The sequence below is a fragment of the Globicephala melas genome, chromosome 6 (genome assembly GCF_963455315.2).
Source record: "Globicephala melas chromosome 6, mGloMel1.2, whole genome shotgun sequence".
NCBI lineage: Eukaryota > Metazoa > Chordata > Mammalia > Artiodactyla > Delphinidae > Globicephala > Globicephala melas.
Window position 1 is genome coordinate 83,455,567 of NC_083319.1, and position 12,882 is coordinate 83,468,448.

Below are 12,882 nucleotides of genomic sequence, written 5' to 3' on the forward strand. Positions count from 1 at the left end.
GTAAGGAGCGGAGATTAAGAGCGCTGCTTAAAGGAGCTCCAGAGACTGGCACGAGCTGCAGCTAAAAGCGCGGACCCCAGAGATGGGCGTGAGATGCTAAGGCTGCTGCTGCCGCCACCAAGAAGCCTGTGAACAAGCACAGGTCACTATCCACACCTCCCTCCCGGGAGCCTGTCCAGCCCGCCGCTGCCAGGGTCCCGTGATCCAGGGACAAGTTCCCCGGGAGAACGCATGGCGCGCATCAGGCTGCTGCAACGTCCCGCTGGTCTCTGCTGCCGCAGGCTCGACCCGCATCCGTACCCCTCCCTCTCCCCGGCCTGAGTGAGCCAGAGCCCCTGAATCAGCTCCTCCTTTAACCCCGTCCTGCCTGAGCGAAGAACAGACGCCTTCAGGCGGCCTACACGCAGAGGTGGGGCCAAATCCAAAGCTGAATCCCGGGAGATGTACGAACAAAGAAGAGAAAGGGAAATCTCTCCCAGCAGCCTCAGAAGCAGCGGATTAAAGCTCAACAATCAACGTGATGTACCCTGCAACTGTGGAATACCTGAATAGATAACAAATCAACCCAAATTGAGGAGGTGGATTTTGGGAGCAAGATATATTATTTTTTCCCCTTTTCCTCTTTTTGTTAACGTGTATGTGTATGCTTCTGTGTGAGATTTTGTCTGTATAGCTTTGCTTTCACCATTTGTCCTAGGATTCTGTTTTGTTTTGGTTTTTTTTTTTACTTTTTAAATTTTTTCCATAATAATTATTTCTTATTTTAATAACTTTACTTTATTTTATCCTACTTTATTTTTTCCTCTTTCTTTCTTTCTATTTTTACTCCCTTTTATTCTGAGCCGAGTGGATGAAAGGCTCTTGGTGCACCAGCCAAGAGTCAGTTCTGTGCCTCTGAGGTGGGAGAGCCAACTTCAGGACACTGGTCCACAATAGACCTCCCAGCTCCATGTAATATCAAACAGCGAAAATCTCCCAGAAATCTCCATCTCAACACCAAGACCCAGCTTCACTCAACGATCAGCAAGCTACAGTGCTGGACACCCTATGCCAAACAACTAGCAAGACAGGAACACAACCCCACCCATTAGCAGAGAGGCTGCCTAAAATCATAAGTCCACAGACACCCCAAAACACACCACCGGATGTGGACCTGCCCACCAGAAAGACAAATTCCAGCCTCATCCACCAGAACACAGGCACTGGTCCCCTCCACCAGGAAGCCTACAAAACCCACTGAACCAACCTTAGCCACTGGGGACAGACACCAAAAACAACGGGAACTACGAACCTTCAGCCTGTGAAAAAGAGACCCCAAACACAGTAAGATAAGCAAAATGAGAAGACAAAAAAACACACAGCAGATGAAGGAGCAAGGTAAAAACCCACCAGACCTAAAACAATGAAGAGGAAATAGGCAGTCTACCTGAAAAAGAATTCAGAATAATGATAGTAAAGATGAACCAAAATCTTGGAAATAGAATAGACAAAATGCAAGAAACATTTAACAAGGACCTAGAAGAACTAAAGAGGAAACAAGCAATGATGAACAACACAATAAATGAAATTAAAAATACTCTAAAAGGGATCAATAGCAGAATAACTGAGGCAGAAGAACGGATAAGTGACCTCGAAGATAAAATAGTGGAAATAACTACTGCAGAGCAGAATAAATCTAAAAAACTGAAAAGAACTGAGGAAAGTCTGAGAGACCTCTGGGACAACATTCAATGCACCAACATTCCAATTGTAGGGGTCCCAGAAGAAGAAGAGGAAAAGAAAGGGAAGGAGAAAATATTTGAAGTGATTATAGTTGAAAACTTCCCTAATATGCGAAAGGAAATAGTTAATCAAGTCCAGGAAGCACAGCGAGTACCATACAGGATAAATCCAAGGAGAAACATGCCCAAACACATACTAATCAAACTATCAAAAATTAAGTACAAAGAAAACATATTAAAAGCAACAAGGGAAAAATAACACACAAGGGAATCCCCATAAAATTAACAGCTGATTTTTCAGCAGAAACTCTGCAAGCCAGAAGGGAGTGGCAGGACATATTTAAAGTGATGAAGGAGAAAAACCTACAACCAATATTACTTTACTCAGCAAGGATCTCATTCAGATTTGATGGAGAAATTAAAACCTTTACAGACAAGCGAAAGCTGAGAGAGTTCAGCACCACTGAAGCAGCTTTACAACAAATGCTAAAGGAACTTCTCTAGGCAAGAAACACAAGAGAAGCAAAAGACCTATAATAACAAACTGAAAACAATTAAGAAAATGGTAATAGGAACATACATATCGATAATTACCTTAAATGTAAATGGATTAAATGCTCCAACCAAAAGACACAGACTGGCTGAATGGATACAAAAACAAGACCCGTATATATGCTGTCTACAAGAGACCCACTTCAGACATAGTGACACATAAAGACTGAAAGTGAGGGGATGGAAAAAGTTATTCCATGCAAATGGAAATCAAAAGAAAGCTGGAGTAGCAATACTCATATCAGACAAAATAGACTTTAAAATAAAGACTATTACAAGAGACAAAGAAGGACGTTACATAACAATCAAGGGATTGATCCACGAAGAAGATATAACAATTGTAAATATTTATGCACAAACATAGGAGAACCTCAATACATAAGGCAAATGCTAACAGCCATAAAAGGGGAAATCGACAGTAAAACAATCATAGTAGGGGACTTTAACAGCCCACTTTCACCAATGGACAGATCATCCAAATTGAAAATAAAAGGAAACACAAGCTTTAAATGATACATTAAACAAGATGGATTTATGTGATATTTATAGGACATTGCATCCCAAAACAACAGAATACATATTTTTCTCAAGTGCTCATGGAACATTCTCCAGGATAGATCATATCTTGGCTCACAAATCAAGCCGTGGTAAATTTAAGATAATTGAAATCGTATCAAGTATCTTTTCCAGCCACAACGCTATGAGACTAGATATCAATTACAGGAAAACATCTGTAAAAAATACAAACATATGGAGGCTAAACGCTATAATACTTAATAAACAAGAGGTCACAGAAGAAATCAAAGAGGAAATCAAAAAATACCTAGAAACAAATGACAATGAAAACACGATGACCCAAAACCTATGGGATGCAGCAACAACAGTTCTAAGAGGGAACTTTATAGCAATACAATCCTACCTTAAGCAACAGGAAATATCTCAAATAAACAACCTAAACTTGTACCTAAAGCAATTAGAGAAAGAAGAACAAAAAACCGCAAAGTTAGCAGAAGGAAAGAAATCATAAAAATCAGATCAGAAATAAATGAAAAAGAAATGAAGAAAACAATAGCAAAGATCAATAAAATTAAAAGCTGGTTCTTTAAGAAGATAAACAAAATTGACAAAACATTAGCCAGACTCATCAAGAAAAAAAGGGAGAAGACTCAAATCAGTAGAATTAGAAATGAAAAAGGAGAAGTAACAAATGACACTGCAGAAATACAAAGGATTATGAGAGATTACTACAAGCAACTCCATGCCAATAAAGTGGACAACCTGGAAGAAATGGACAAATTCTTAGAAATGCACAACCTGCCGAGACTGAACCAGGAAGAAATAGAAAATATGAACAGACCAATCACAAGCACTGAAAATGGAACTGTGATTAAAAATCTTCCAACAGGGATTCCCTGGTGGCGCAGTGGTTGGGAGTCCACCTGCCAATGCAGGGGACACGGGTTCATGGCCCAGTCCAGGAGGAACCCACGTGACACAGAGCAGCTGGGCCCGTGAGCCATGGCCACTGGTCCTGCCCGTCCGGAGCCTGTGCTCCGCAACGGGAGAGGCCCATGTACCGCAAACAAACAAACGAACAAAAATCTTCCAACAAACAAAAGCCCAGGACCAGATAACTTCACAGGTGAATTCTATCAAACATTTAGAGGCGAGGTAACACTTATCCTTCTCAAACTCTTCAAAAATATAGGAGAGGGAGGAACACTCCCAAACTCATTCTATGAGGCCACCATCACCCTGATATCAAAACCAGACAAAGATGTCACAAAGAAAGAAAACTACAGGCCAATATCACTGATGAACATAGATGCAAATATCCTCAACAAAATACGAGCAAACAGAATCCAACAGGACATTAAAAGGATCATACACCATGATCTAATGGGGTTTATTCGAGGAATGCAAGGATTCTTCAATATATGCAAATCAATCAACGTGATACTCCATATTAACAAATTGAAGGGGAAAAACCATATGATCATCTCAGTAGATGCAGGGAAAGCTTTCGATAAAATTCAACACCCATTTATGATAAAAACCCTGCAGAAGGTAGGCATAGAGGGAACTTTCCTCAACATAATAAAGGCCATATATGACAAGCCCACAGTCAACATAGTCCTCAGTGGTGAAAAACTGAAACCATTTCCCCTAAGATCAGGAACCATACAAGGTTGCCCACTCTCACCACTCTTATTCAACATAGTTTTAGAAGTTTTAGCCACAGCAATCAGAGAAGGAAAAAGAAATAAAAGGAATCTAAATCGGAAAAGAATATGTAAAGCTGTTACTGTTTACAGATGGCATGATACTATACATAGAGAATCCTAAACATGCTACCAGAAAACTACTAGAGCTAATCAATGAATTTGGTAAAGTAGCAGGATGCAAAATTAATGCACAGAAATCTCTGGCATTCCTATACACTAATGATGAAAAATCTGAAAGTGAAATTGAGAAAAGACTCCCATTTACCATTGCAACAAAAAGAATGAAATATCTAGGAATAAACCTACCTACGAAGACAAAAGACCTGTATGCAGAAAATTATAAGACACTGATGAAAGAAATTAAAGATGATACAAATAGATGAAGAGATATACCATGTTCTTGGATTGGAAGAATCAACATTGTGAAAATGACTCTACTACCCAAAGCAATCTACCGATTCAATGCAATGCCTATCAAACTACCATTGGCATTTTTTCACAGAACTAGAACAAAAAATTTCACAACTTGTATGGAAACACAAAAGACCCTGAAGAGCCAAAGCAATCTTGAGAATGAAAAACAGAGCTGGAGGAATCAGGGTCCCTGACTTCAGACTATACTACAAAGCTACAGTAATCAAGACAGTATGGTACTGGCACAATACCAGAAATATAAATCAATGGAACAGCATAGAAAGCCCAGAGATAAACCCATGCACATATGCACACCTTATCTTTGATAAAGGAGGCAAGAATATACAATGGAGAAAAGACAGCCTCTTCAATAAGTGGTGCTGGGAAAACTGGACAGCTACATATAAAAGTATGAAATTAGAACACTCCCTAACACCATACACAAAAATAAGCTCAAAATGGATTGAAGACCTAAATGTAAGGCCAGACACTATCAAACTCTTAGAGGAAAACATAGGCAGAACACTCTATGACATAAATCACAGCAAGATCCTTTTTGACCCACCTCCTAGAGAAATGGAAAGAAAAACAGAAATAAACAAATGGGACCTAATGAAACTTAAAAGTTTTGCACAGCAAAGGAAACGATAAACAAGAAGAAAAGACAACTCTCAGAATGGGAGAAGATATTTGCAAATGAAGCAACTGACAAAAGATTAATATCCAAAATTTACAAGCAGCTCATGCAGTTTAATAACAAAAACAAAAACAACCCAATCCAAAAATAGGCAGAAGACCTAAATAGACATTTCTTCAAAGAAGATATACAGATTCCCAACAAACACATGAAAGAGTGCTCAACATCATTAATCATTAGAGAAATGCAAATGAAAACTACAATGAGATATCATCTCCCACCAATCAGAATGGCCATCATCAAAAAATCTAGAAACAGTAAATGCTGGAGAGGGTGTGGAGAAAAGGGAACCCTCTTGCACTGTTGGTGGGAATGCAAATTGATACAGCCACTATGGAGAACAGTATGGAGGTTCCTTAAAAAACTAAAAATAGAACTACCATACAACTCAGCAATCCCACTACTGGGCATATACCTTGAGAAAACCATAATTCAAAAAGAGTCATGTACCACAATGTTCATTGCAGCTCTATTTACAATAGTCAGGACATGGAAGCAATCTACGTGTCCATCAACAGAAGAATGGATAAAGAAGATGTGGCACATATATACAATGGAATATTACTCAGCCATAAAATGAAACGAAAGTGAGTTATTTGTAGTGAGGTGGATGGACCTAGAGACTGTCATACGGATTGAAGTAAGTCAGAAAGAAAAAAACCAATACCGTATGCTAACACATATATATGGAATCTAAGAAAAAAAAAATGGTCATGAAGAACCTAGGGGTAAGAGGGGAATAAAGACACAGACCTACTAGAGAACGGACTTGAGGATATGGGAAGGGTAAGCTGTGAAAATGTGAGAGAGTGGCATGGACATATATACACTACCAAATGTAAAATAGATAGCTAGTGGGAAGAAGCTGCATAGCAGAAGGTGATCAGCTCGGTGGTTTGTGACCACCTAGAGGGGTGGGATAGGGAGGGTGTGAGGGAGGGAGATGCAAGAGGGAAGAGATATGGGAACATATGTATATGTATAACTGATTCACTTTGTTATAAAGCAGAAACTAACCTACCATTGTAAAGCAATTACACTCCAATAAAGATGTTAAAAAAATTAATTATACTTCAATAAAAAAATGGTTAAAGGGCTTCCCTGGTGGCGCAGTAGTTGAGAGTTCGCCTGCCTATTCATGGGACACGGGTTCGTGCCCCGGTCCGGGAGGATCCCACATGCCGCGGAATGGCTAGGCCCGTGGGCCATGGCCGCTGGGCCTGCGCGTCCGGAGCCTGTGCTCCGCAACGGGAGAGGCCACAACAGTAGAGGCCCTTGTACCACAAAAAAAAAAAAAAAAAGGTTAATTTTTTTAAAAATGAGAGAGTAGATGTAAAGGAAAGCTGTATATGTAATTCAAGATATGCCAATATTTTGTGCATTTTATATGAATGATAGGTATTTTAGAAGAAGTTGTTAACATAAATAATGCAAATACCATGGTTCTTCAAATATTTGTTCCTTAAAGCAGGTCAAACATGTCCCTGGTTTGGACTATTACTTGCTTAACACATTATTTCTTTATAGATGCCCCCCTACACATGCAAAAAAACAATCATCTCTCCATTTTTCCCAGTGCATGGGCTTTATGGGACTTTCCCAGTGACTTGAGGCAAATTTAATGAAGTTTTATTGTAAAAGAAACCTAACACGGCATATTAGTCCCCAAAAGAATAATATTCCCCTTAGGAAATTAGGATATTGTTATATGATGAACAAATTTAGATGAGGGGACTTGTTTGGAAAGCTCATGGTATCCTTGGTTATCTAGTGCAATTGATGAAAAATAACACAATCATGTTTACATGCCAATCCTCTAATCGATCTCCTTTCACTGTGGCTCTTTCTGCCATTGCAAAGTAAGAATGGACGGAGACAAAAAAAAAAAAGCTCTTAATGTAGCAGTGATATTGGTAGGGGCTGGGAAGTAGGTGGATGCGCTGAAGTAAATGGAGAAGGAAAAAATAAAAATGGGTAAAATCTTGATGAAGGAAGGGTTTTATAGATAATCTATTCTAGGAGAATGCAAAACACGTATCCTTTGGAAATTGACAGATGTGAGTTCAACTGCCGGCTTCCCAGCTTAGCAGCCGCAAGCTTGAATTTCTCCATGCTGTAACGGGGTAATTCATCTGGAGAAAATACAGGAGTAGTGGAGGCGAGGGACCATGGCAGGGAATGGCTCTGGGTGGTTAACTGAGACAGTACTCCCCTCTCTAAGAGAATTCGGAAGTCATAATTCTCGATAATAGTAATTAGGGCCTATAGAAATTATTTTCATGAAGATCAATCAAATTATATCTGTTGTCAGACAAATATTTTCAAAGCACAGCTAGAGAGCAACGCAATCGCTTTTTTAATAAAAAAGCACAGGTGTTATTTTTCAAGGGTCTATCAAATATTAAATTGAAGTTTAAAATCATACCCATCTTTGCCTATGAAGATTCAGGTTTCTCCTGCAGTTTGGAGAACCTGGGCCTCTTTCTAAGCATCTATGGATTTTAGAGCAGCAGGGTTCAGGCGCTGCTCTCAATCAGTTGTATTAAGGGGAGAAGATGTGGGCCAAATTGCCCACCCTAGAGCCATGAGTCATATTGGCAATACAAAATGTGTTTTCCTACAAGTGAATAGCTCTATTCGCCCTTTCTTTCTTACAGATCTTGAGCCTTTGGATCTAAGCTAATTTGCATGTCTGTCATAAGGGCTGGCCTTATGCTGAAAATCTGGCCCCAGTGTGTTAGGAAGTGCAGTCTAAACAATGTCATCTTTACTCAGTGGGGACAGTCCCTTAAGTCTGAAAGCCAGTGATTAAGAGTAAGTAGGAGAGGAGGAGAGCAGAGTAGTGACAGGTCTTGGTGGAGTACAGCAGGGTACACATGTGGCAGACAGTTTGATGAAGGCAGGGTGGAGAAGTGAGCAGATGGAAAACAGAATTGGCAGAATGAGGCTCCCACACTCATTCCTCAGATGTAAGAGAGGACTAGAGATTTAAGATGAGGCCAGTGTGTCTAATGCAAAAGCTAATCAAAGAAGCCAGACAGACCTCCCCATCCAAAGTGGGAATTGGCTAAGTTAACCTTTTCTGACTGTCTGGCAGGTATGAGGCAGGCCCATGGCCATGGAGAACCTTTCCTTATTTCATTGAAATACCAAAATCAGCTCATCACAGTGTGCTAAGGAAGCTGTTTGGGGGACCAGGAATTCCAGCTTTGGGCATCAAGAATATCCTTAAGACCCTTATAGCTTACAATTTTTTTAGCTCACAAATTTCAGACAGTCTTAAAACAGGATGCATTTTAAGGTCACTAATTTAGTGAGAATAATGTATGGGGAAGCATGTTGTAACTGGACAGCTTTGCACAACTGAAGAGCAGGTTTGTTAATAAATGATCCAGTCCTTTGGGTGATATTCCAAGGAGCCCAGAAGAGGATCCCTCAAGGAAGGAGCAGGGAAGTTAGGGGTCTACTGAGATGCTGAGGGCCAAATGCTTATGCCTGACTCAGCCAGAGCACCCTCATTTTTTACTAATGTTCACATTAGGATTCTAAGATTGTTACTTTAGGGGTACTTCTGAGGCTAAAGTCACCATAAGAATCATTTATATGGCCCAATCACCCCATTTGCCTGGGGAGGACTTCCACAAGAATTTTGTCTTGTTGCTGTCAGATATGGGTATAAAGCAGTGATCAGGAGACAGTCCCAGCACTCTTGGAAGTTGCATTCCACTGGGGTGGAAGTGGAAGACCTGTGCATATTAAATGTAGTGTTACCAGAAGATACAGTAAGATGTGGTCTAGATCAGCGTGGAGTGCTCCAGAGCACTCAGCCTCTCTAGAAGTCTATAACCTTTCCTTATTCCCCATCAGGCTTCCAGAGATCCCCTTGGGTTCACAGATGTCCTGGGGCTCTCCTCACATAGGGGATGGAGAGTGGCTTAGGTACAGGTAACTTGGAATTGCCACTTGCATGAAGGCTGCCTGGTGGGCTTTGCCAGCAAATCCACTCACAGAGAACTAATCTGGATCAGGCCCCCCCATGGGGAGTTCCCAAGAAGTCCTCAGACACAGAAGCCTCTCCTTCTTATCACAAACCTCCCTCCGCCCGAGGTGTCATCAGTTCTGCCCTTGGTCTCTTAATGTTTTAGCTCAAAACCCTTATGTCTTTTCTAACAGAATCTCGCTCATCAGGAGAAGTTTGAGTCTCTGTGAGATCTGCTCTCAAGTCATTTTCAACAGAAAGCATGTTTCCCCTTTCTCAAGGGTGCAATGCCCTTGGTCTTGAGAAAGAATTCCCTGGTCTCCATGTGATGGAAAGAGTAGAGGGAAAGAGGTAGATTTTCACTCAGACCTAGAAAGAGTCACCCTTGCATCAAAGATGGGCAAAATGACTCTTTTTGCAACAAACACACAAAAAAGAGAAAGAAAGGAAAAGAATATATACATATGTATATATATATATTTTTTCACATATCAATGATACACTGAATATTCAAACATTAAGATGCTGCTACCATTCCCTTTGTGGCAAATGGTTTGATAGAGAAACATGGAATAAGGTGAGAACTTGTAATAAGGTCTGACCCACCTAAGGGTCAGGAAGTCACCTCTAAGGGGACAAGGAGAGAAGAGAGTGTTCTTAGCAGGGGTACAGCATGTAAAAATATCCTGGGGCAGTATGGGGGCCTGACATAGTCAAGAACTGAAGGAAGGCCAGTGCAGATGGAGGAGAGAGCATAAAGGGGAGAAGAATAGGATGAGCTTGGAAAGATACCTGGGCGCAAGTCATCAGGGGCCTTGTAGCCTGTGTCACAGGTTGGCTTCACTCTAAGGGAGCAGTGAACTGATGCACTGTTATTTATTTGTATTTACCAAAACTGGAGGAAGGTAAAGATCCATGTGAGTATGTGAGTTAGGAATCTACGGCAGTCATTCAGGGGAGAAATAATGTTGTCTCACATTAGCTGGAGGCAATGGACATGGGATATGTGGATGAATTCAAGAGATATTTTGGTGGTTGAATAGTGAGGCTGGGTTGGGTTCCATCAGAAGAGAAAGATATTTTAAAATTGACTCCAAGGTTTGTCATCAGAAAATCTGACTCTTGACTAAGATGGGGAAGATGAGAAAGAGCACATCGTGAGTTCAGCTTTTGACATGCTAAATTTGTGATTCTCCTGAGCCCCCCAACCAGAGCTGCTGTACTATAGGTGATGCACTGCACAGATCCAGGGGGCTCCTTCCAAGAGCACACACATCAACATTATCCAGGCAGCCCTAGAAGGCAGTCTCTAATCTCTGTTCTCTACCTTCAGGTTCCCAAAATACCATGGCTGTAACTGGTCATTTTTAAAAAGTAATTTTCTCTAGAATTCCTCTGAGGAAGATCATGTTTCTGGCCTGTGACTTTGTTGTCAGGTGTTAATCGTACCCAGACTGTGAAGGAGACGTTAAAAAAAAAAGAAAAATCAAAGGGAAAGGGGGAAAGGTTTCCTTCCCCTTGGGACATCTTTAAGTTCCTATTTCAGGAAGAAAAGAGGGGTATGTGTTAATGTTTCTCGATGTTCAATAAGTCTTTAAAATTCCATTGACAATTTAGCAACAAGGAGAGACTTTCTCACATTTTTCTAGCACATTTTAGAAGGTGGTGATAAACCAGGACTTCTCAGAAGTCAAGTGAGGCCTCTTCCATTTTTTGAAACTCCTGATATATCAAAAATAAATACCAAAACAGAGATACAAGAATTATGCCATAATTTAAACGTACATTAAAGAATTTAATGCTCTTAACAAACACATAATAGCATATGACCAAGCTATTCTCAAAGGGATTGACAGATTTATAAACGGTACTAGGTCATAGTTCAGTATAGGCATTGTGGGTTGGTAAAAGGTGTGAAAATACAATTTTGCACAATATATAGGGAACATGTGCCGAAGTTTTCACAATATATTATTTCACTCATTAATGGAGAAACAGAAGGATGACAACACCAGTTCAAAAGGAGAATATGGGAGGAGCTTCAAGATGGCAGAAGAGTAAGATGTGGAGATCACCTTCCTCCCCACAAATACTTCAGAAATACATCTACATGTGGAACAATTCCTACAGAACACTTACTGAATGCTGGCAGAAGACCTCAGACCTCCCAAAAGGCAAGAAACCCCCCACGCACCTGAGTAAGGCAAAAGAGAAAAAACAGAGACAAGAGAATAGGAACGGGACCTGCACTTTGGGGAGGGGGCTGTGAAGGAGGAAAGGTTTCCACACACGAGGAAGCCCCTTCCTGGGCAGAGACTGTGGGTGGAGGAGTGGGGGAAGCTTCAGAGCCGCGGAGGAGAGCTCAGCAACAGTGGTGCAGAGGGCAAAGCTGAGACATTCTCACACAGAGGATCGGTGCCAACCGGCACTCACCAGCCTGAGAGGCCTGTCTGCTCACCGGCCGAGACAGCTGGGGGCTGGGAGCTGAGGCTCGGGCTTTGGGTCAGATCCCAGGGAGAGGACTGGGGTTGGCTGCGTGGACACAGCCTGAAGGGTGCTAGTGCACCACAGCTAGCCGGGAGGGACTCCGGGAAAAAGTCTGGAGCTGCCAAAGAGGCAAGAGACTTTTTCTTGCCTCTTTGTTTCCTGGTGCGCGAGGAGAGGGGATTAAGAGCGCTGCTTAAAGGAACTCCAGACATGGGCGCAAGCCGCGGCTAAAAGCGCGGACCCCAGAGACGGGCATGAGACACTAAGGCTGATGCTGCATCCACCAAAAAGCCTGTGTGTGAGCACAGGTTACTATCCACACCGCCCCTCCCAGGAGCCTGTGCAGCCCACCACTGCCAAGGTCCCGTGATCCAGAGACAACTTCCCTGGGAGAACACATGGCACACCTCAAGCTGGTGCAATGTCATGCTGTCCTCTGCCGCCACAGCCTCACCCCGCATCCGTAACCCTCCCTCCCCCCAGCCTGACTGAACCTGAGCCCCCGAATCAGCTGCTCCTTTAACCCCGTCCTATCTGAGTGAAGAACAGACGCCCTCAGGCGACCTACACGCAGAGACAGGACCAAATCTAAAGCTGAAACCCAGGAGCTGTGCAAACAAAGAAGAGAAAGGGAAATCTTTCCCAGAAGGCTCAGGAGCAGTGGATTAAATCTTCACAATCAACTTGATGTACACTGCATCTCTGGAAAACCTGAATAGACAATGAATCATCCCAAATTGAAGTGGTGGACTTTCGAAGCAACGTTTATATATTTTTTTCCTTTTTCTCTTTTTGTGAGTGTGTATT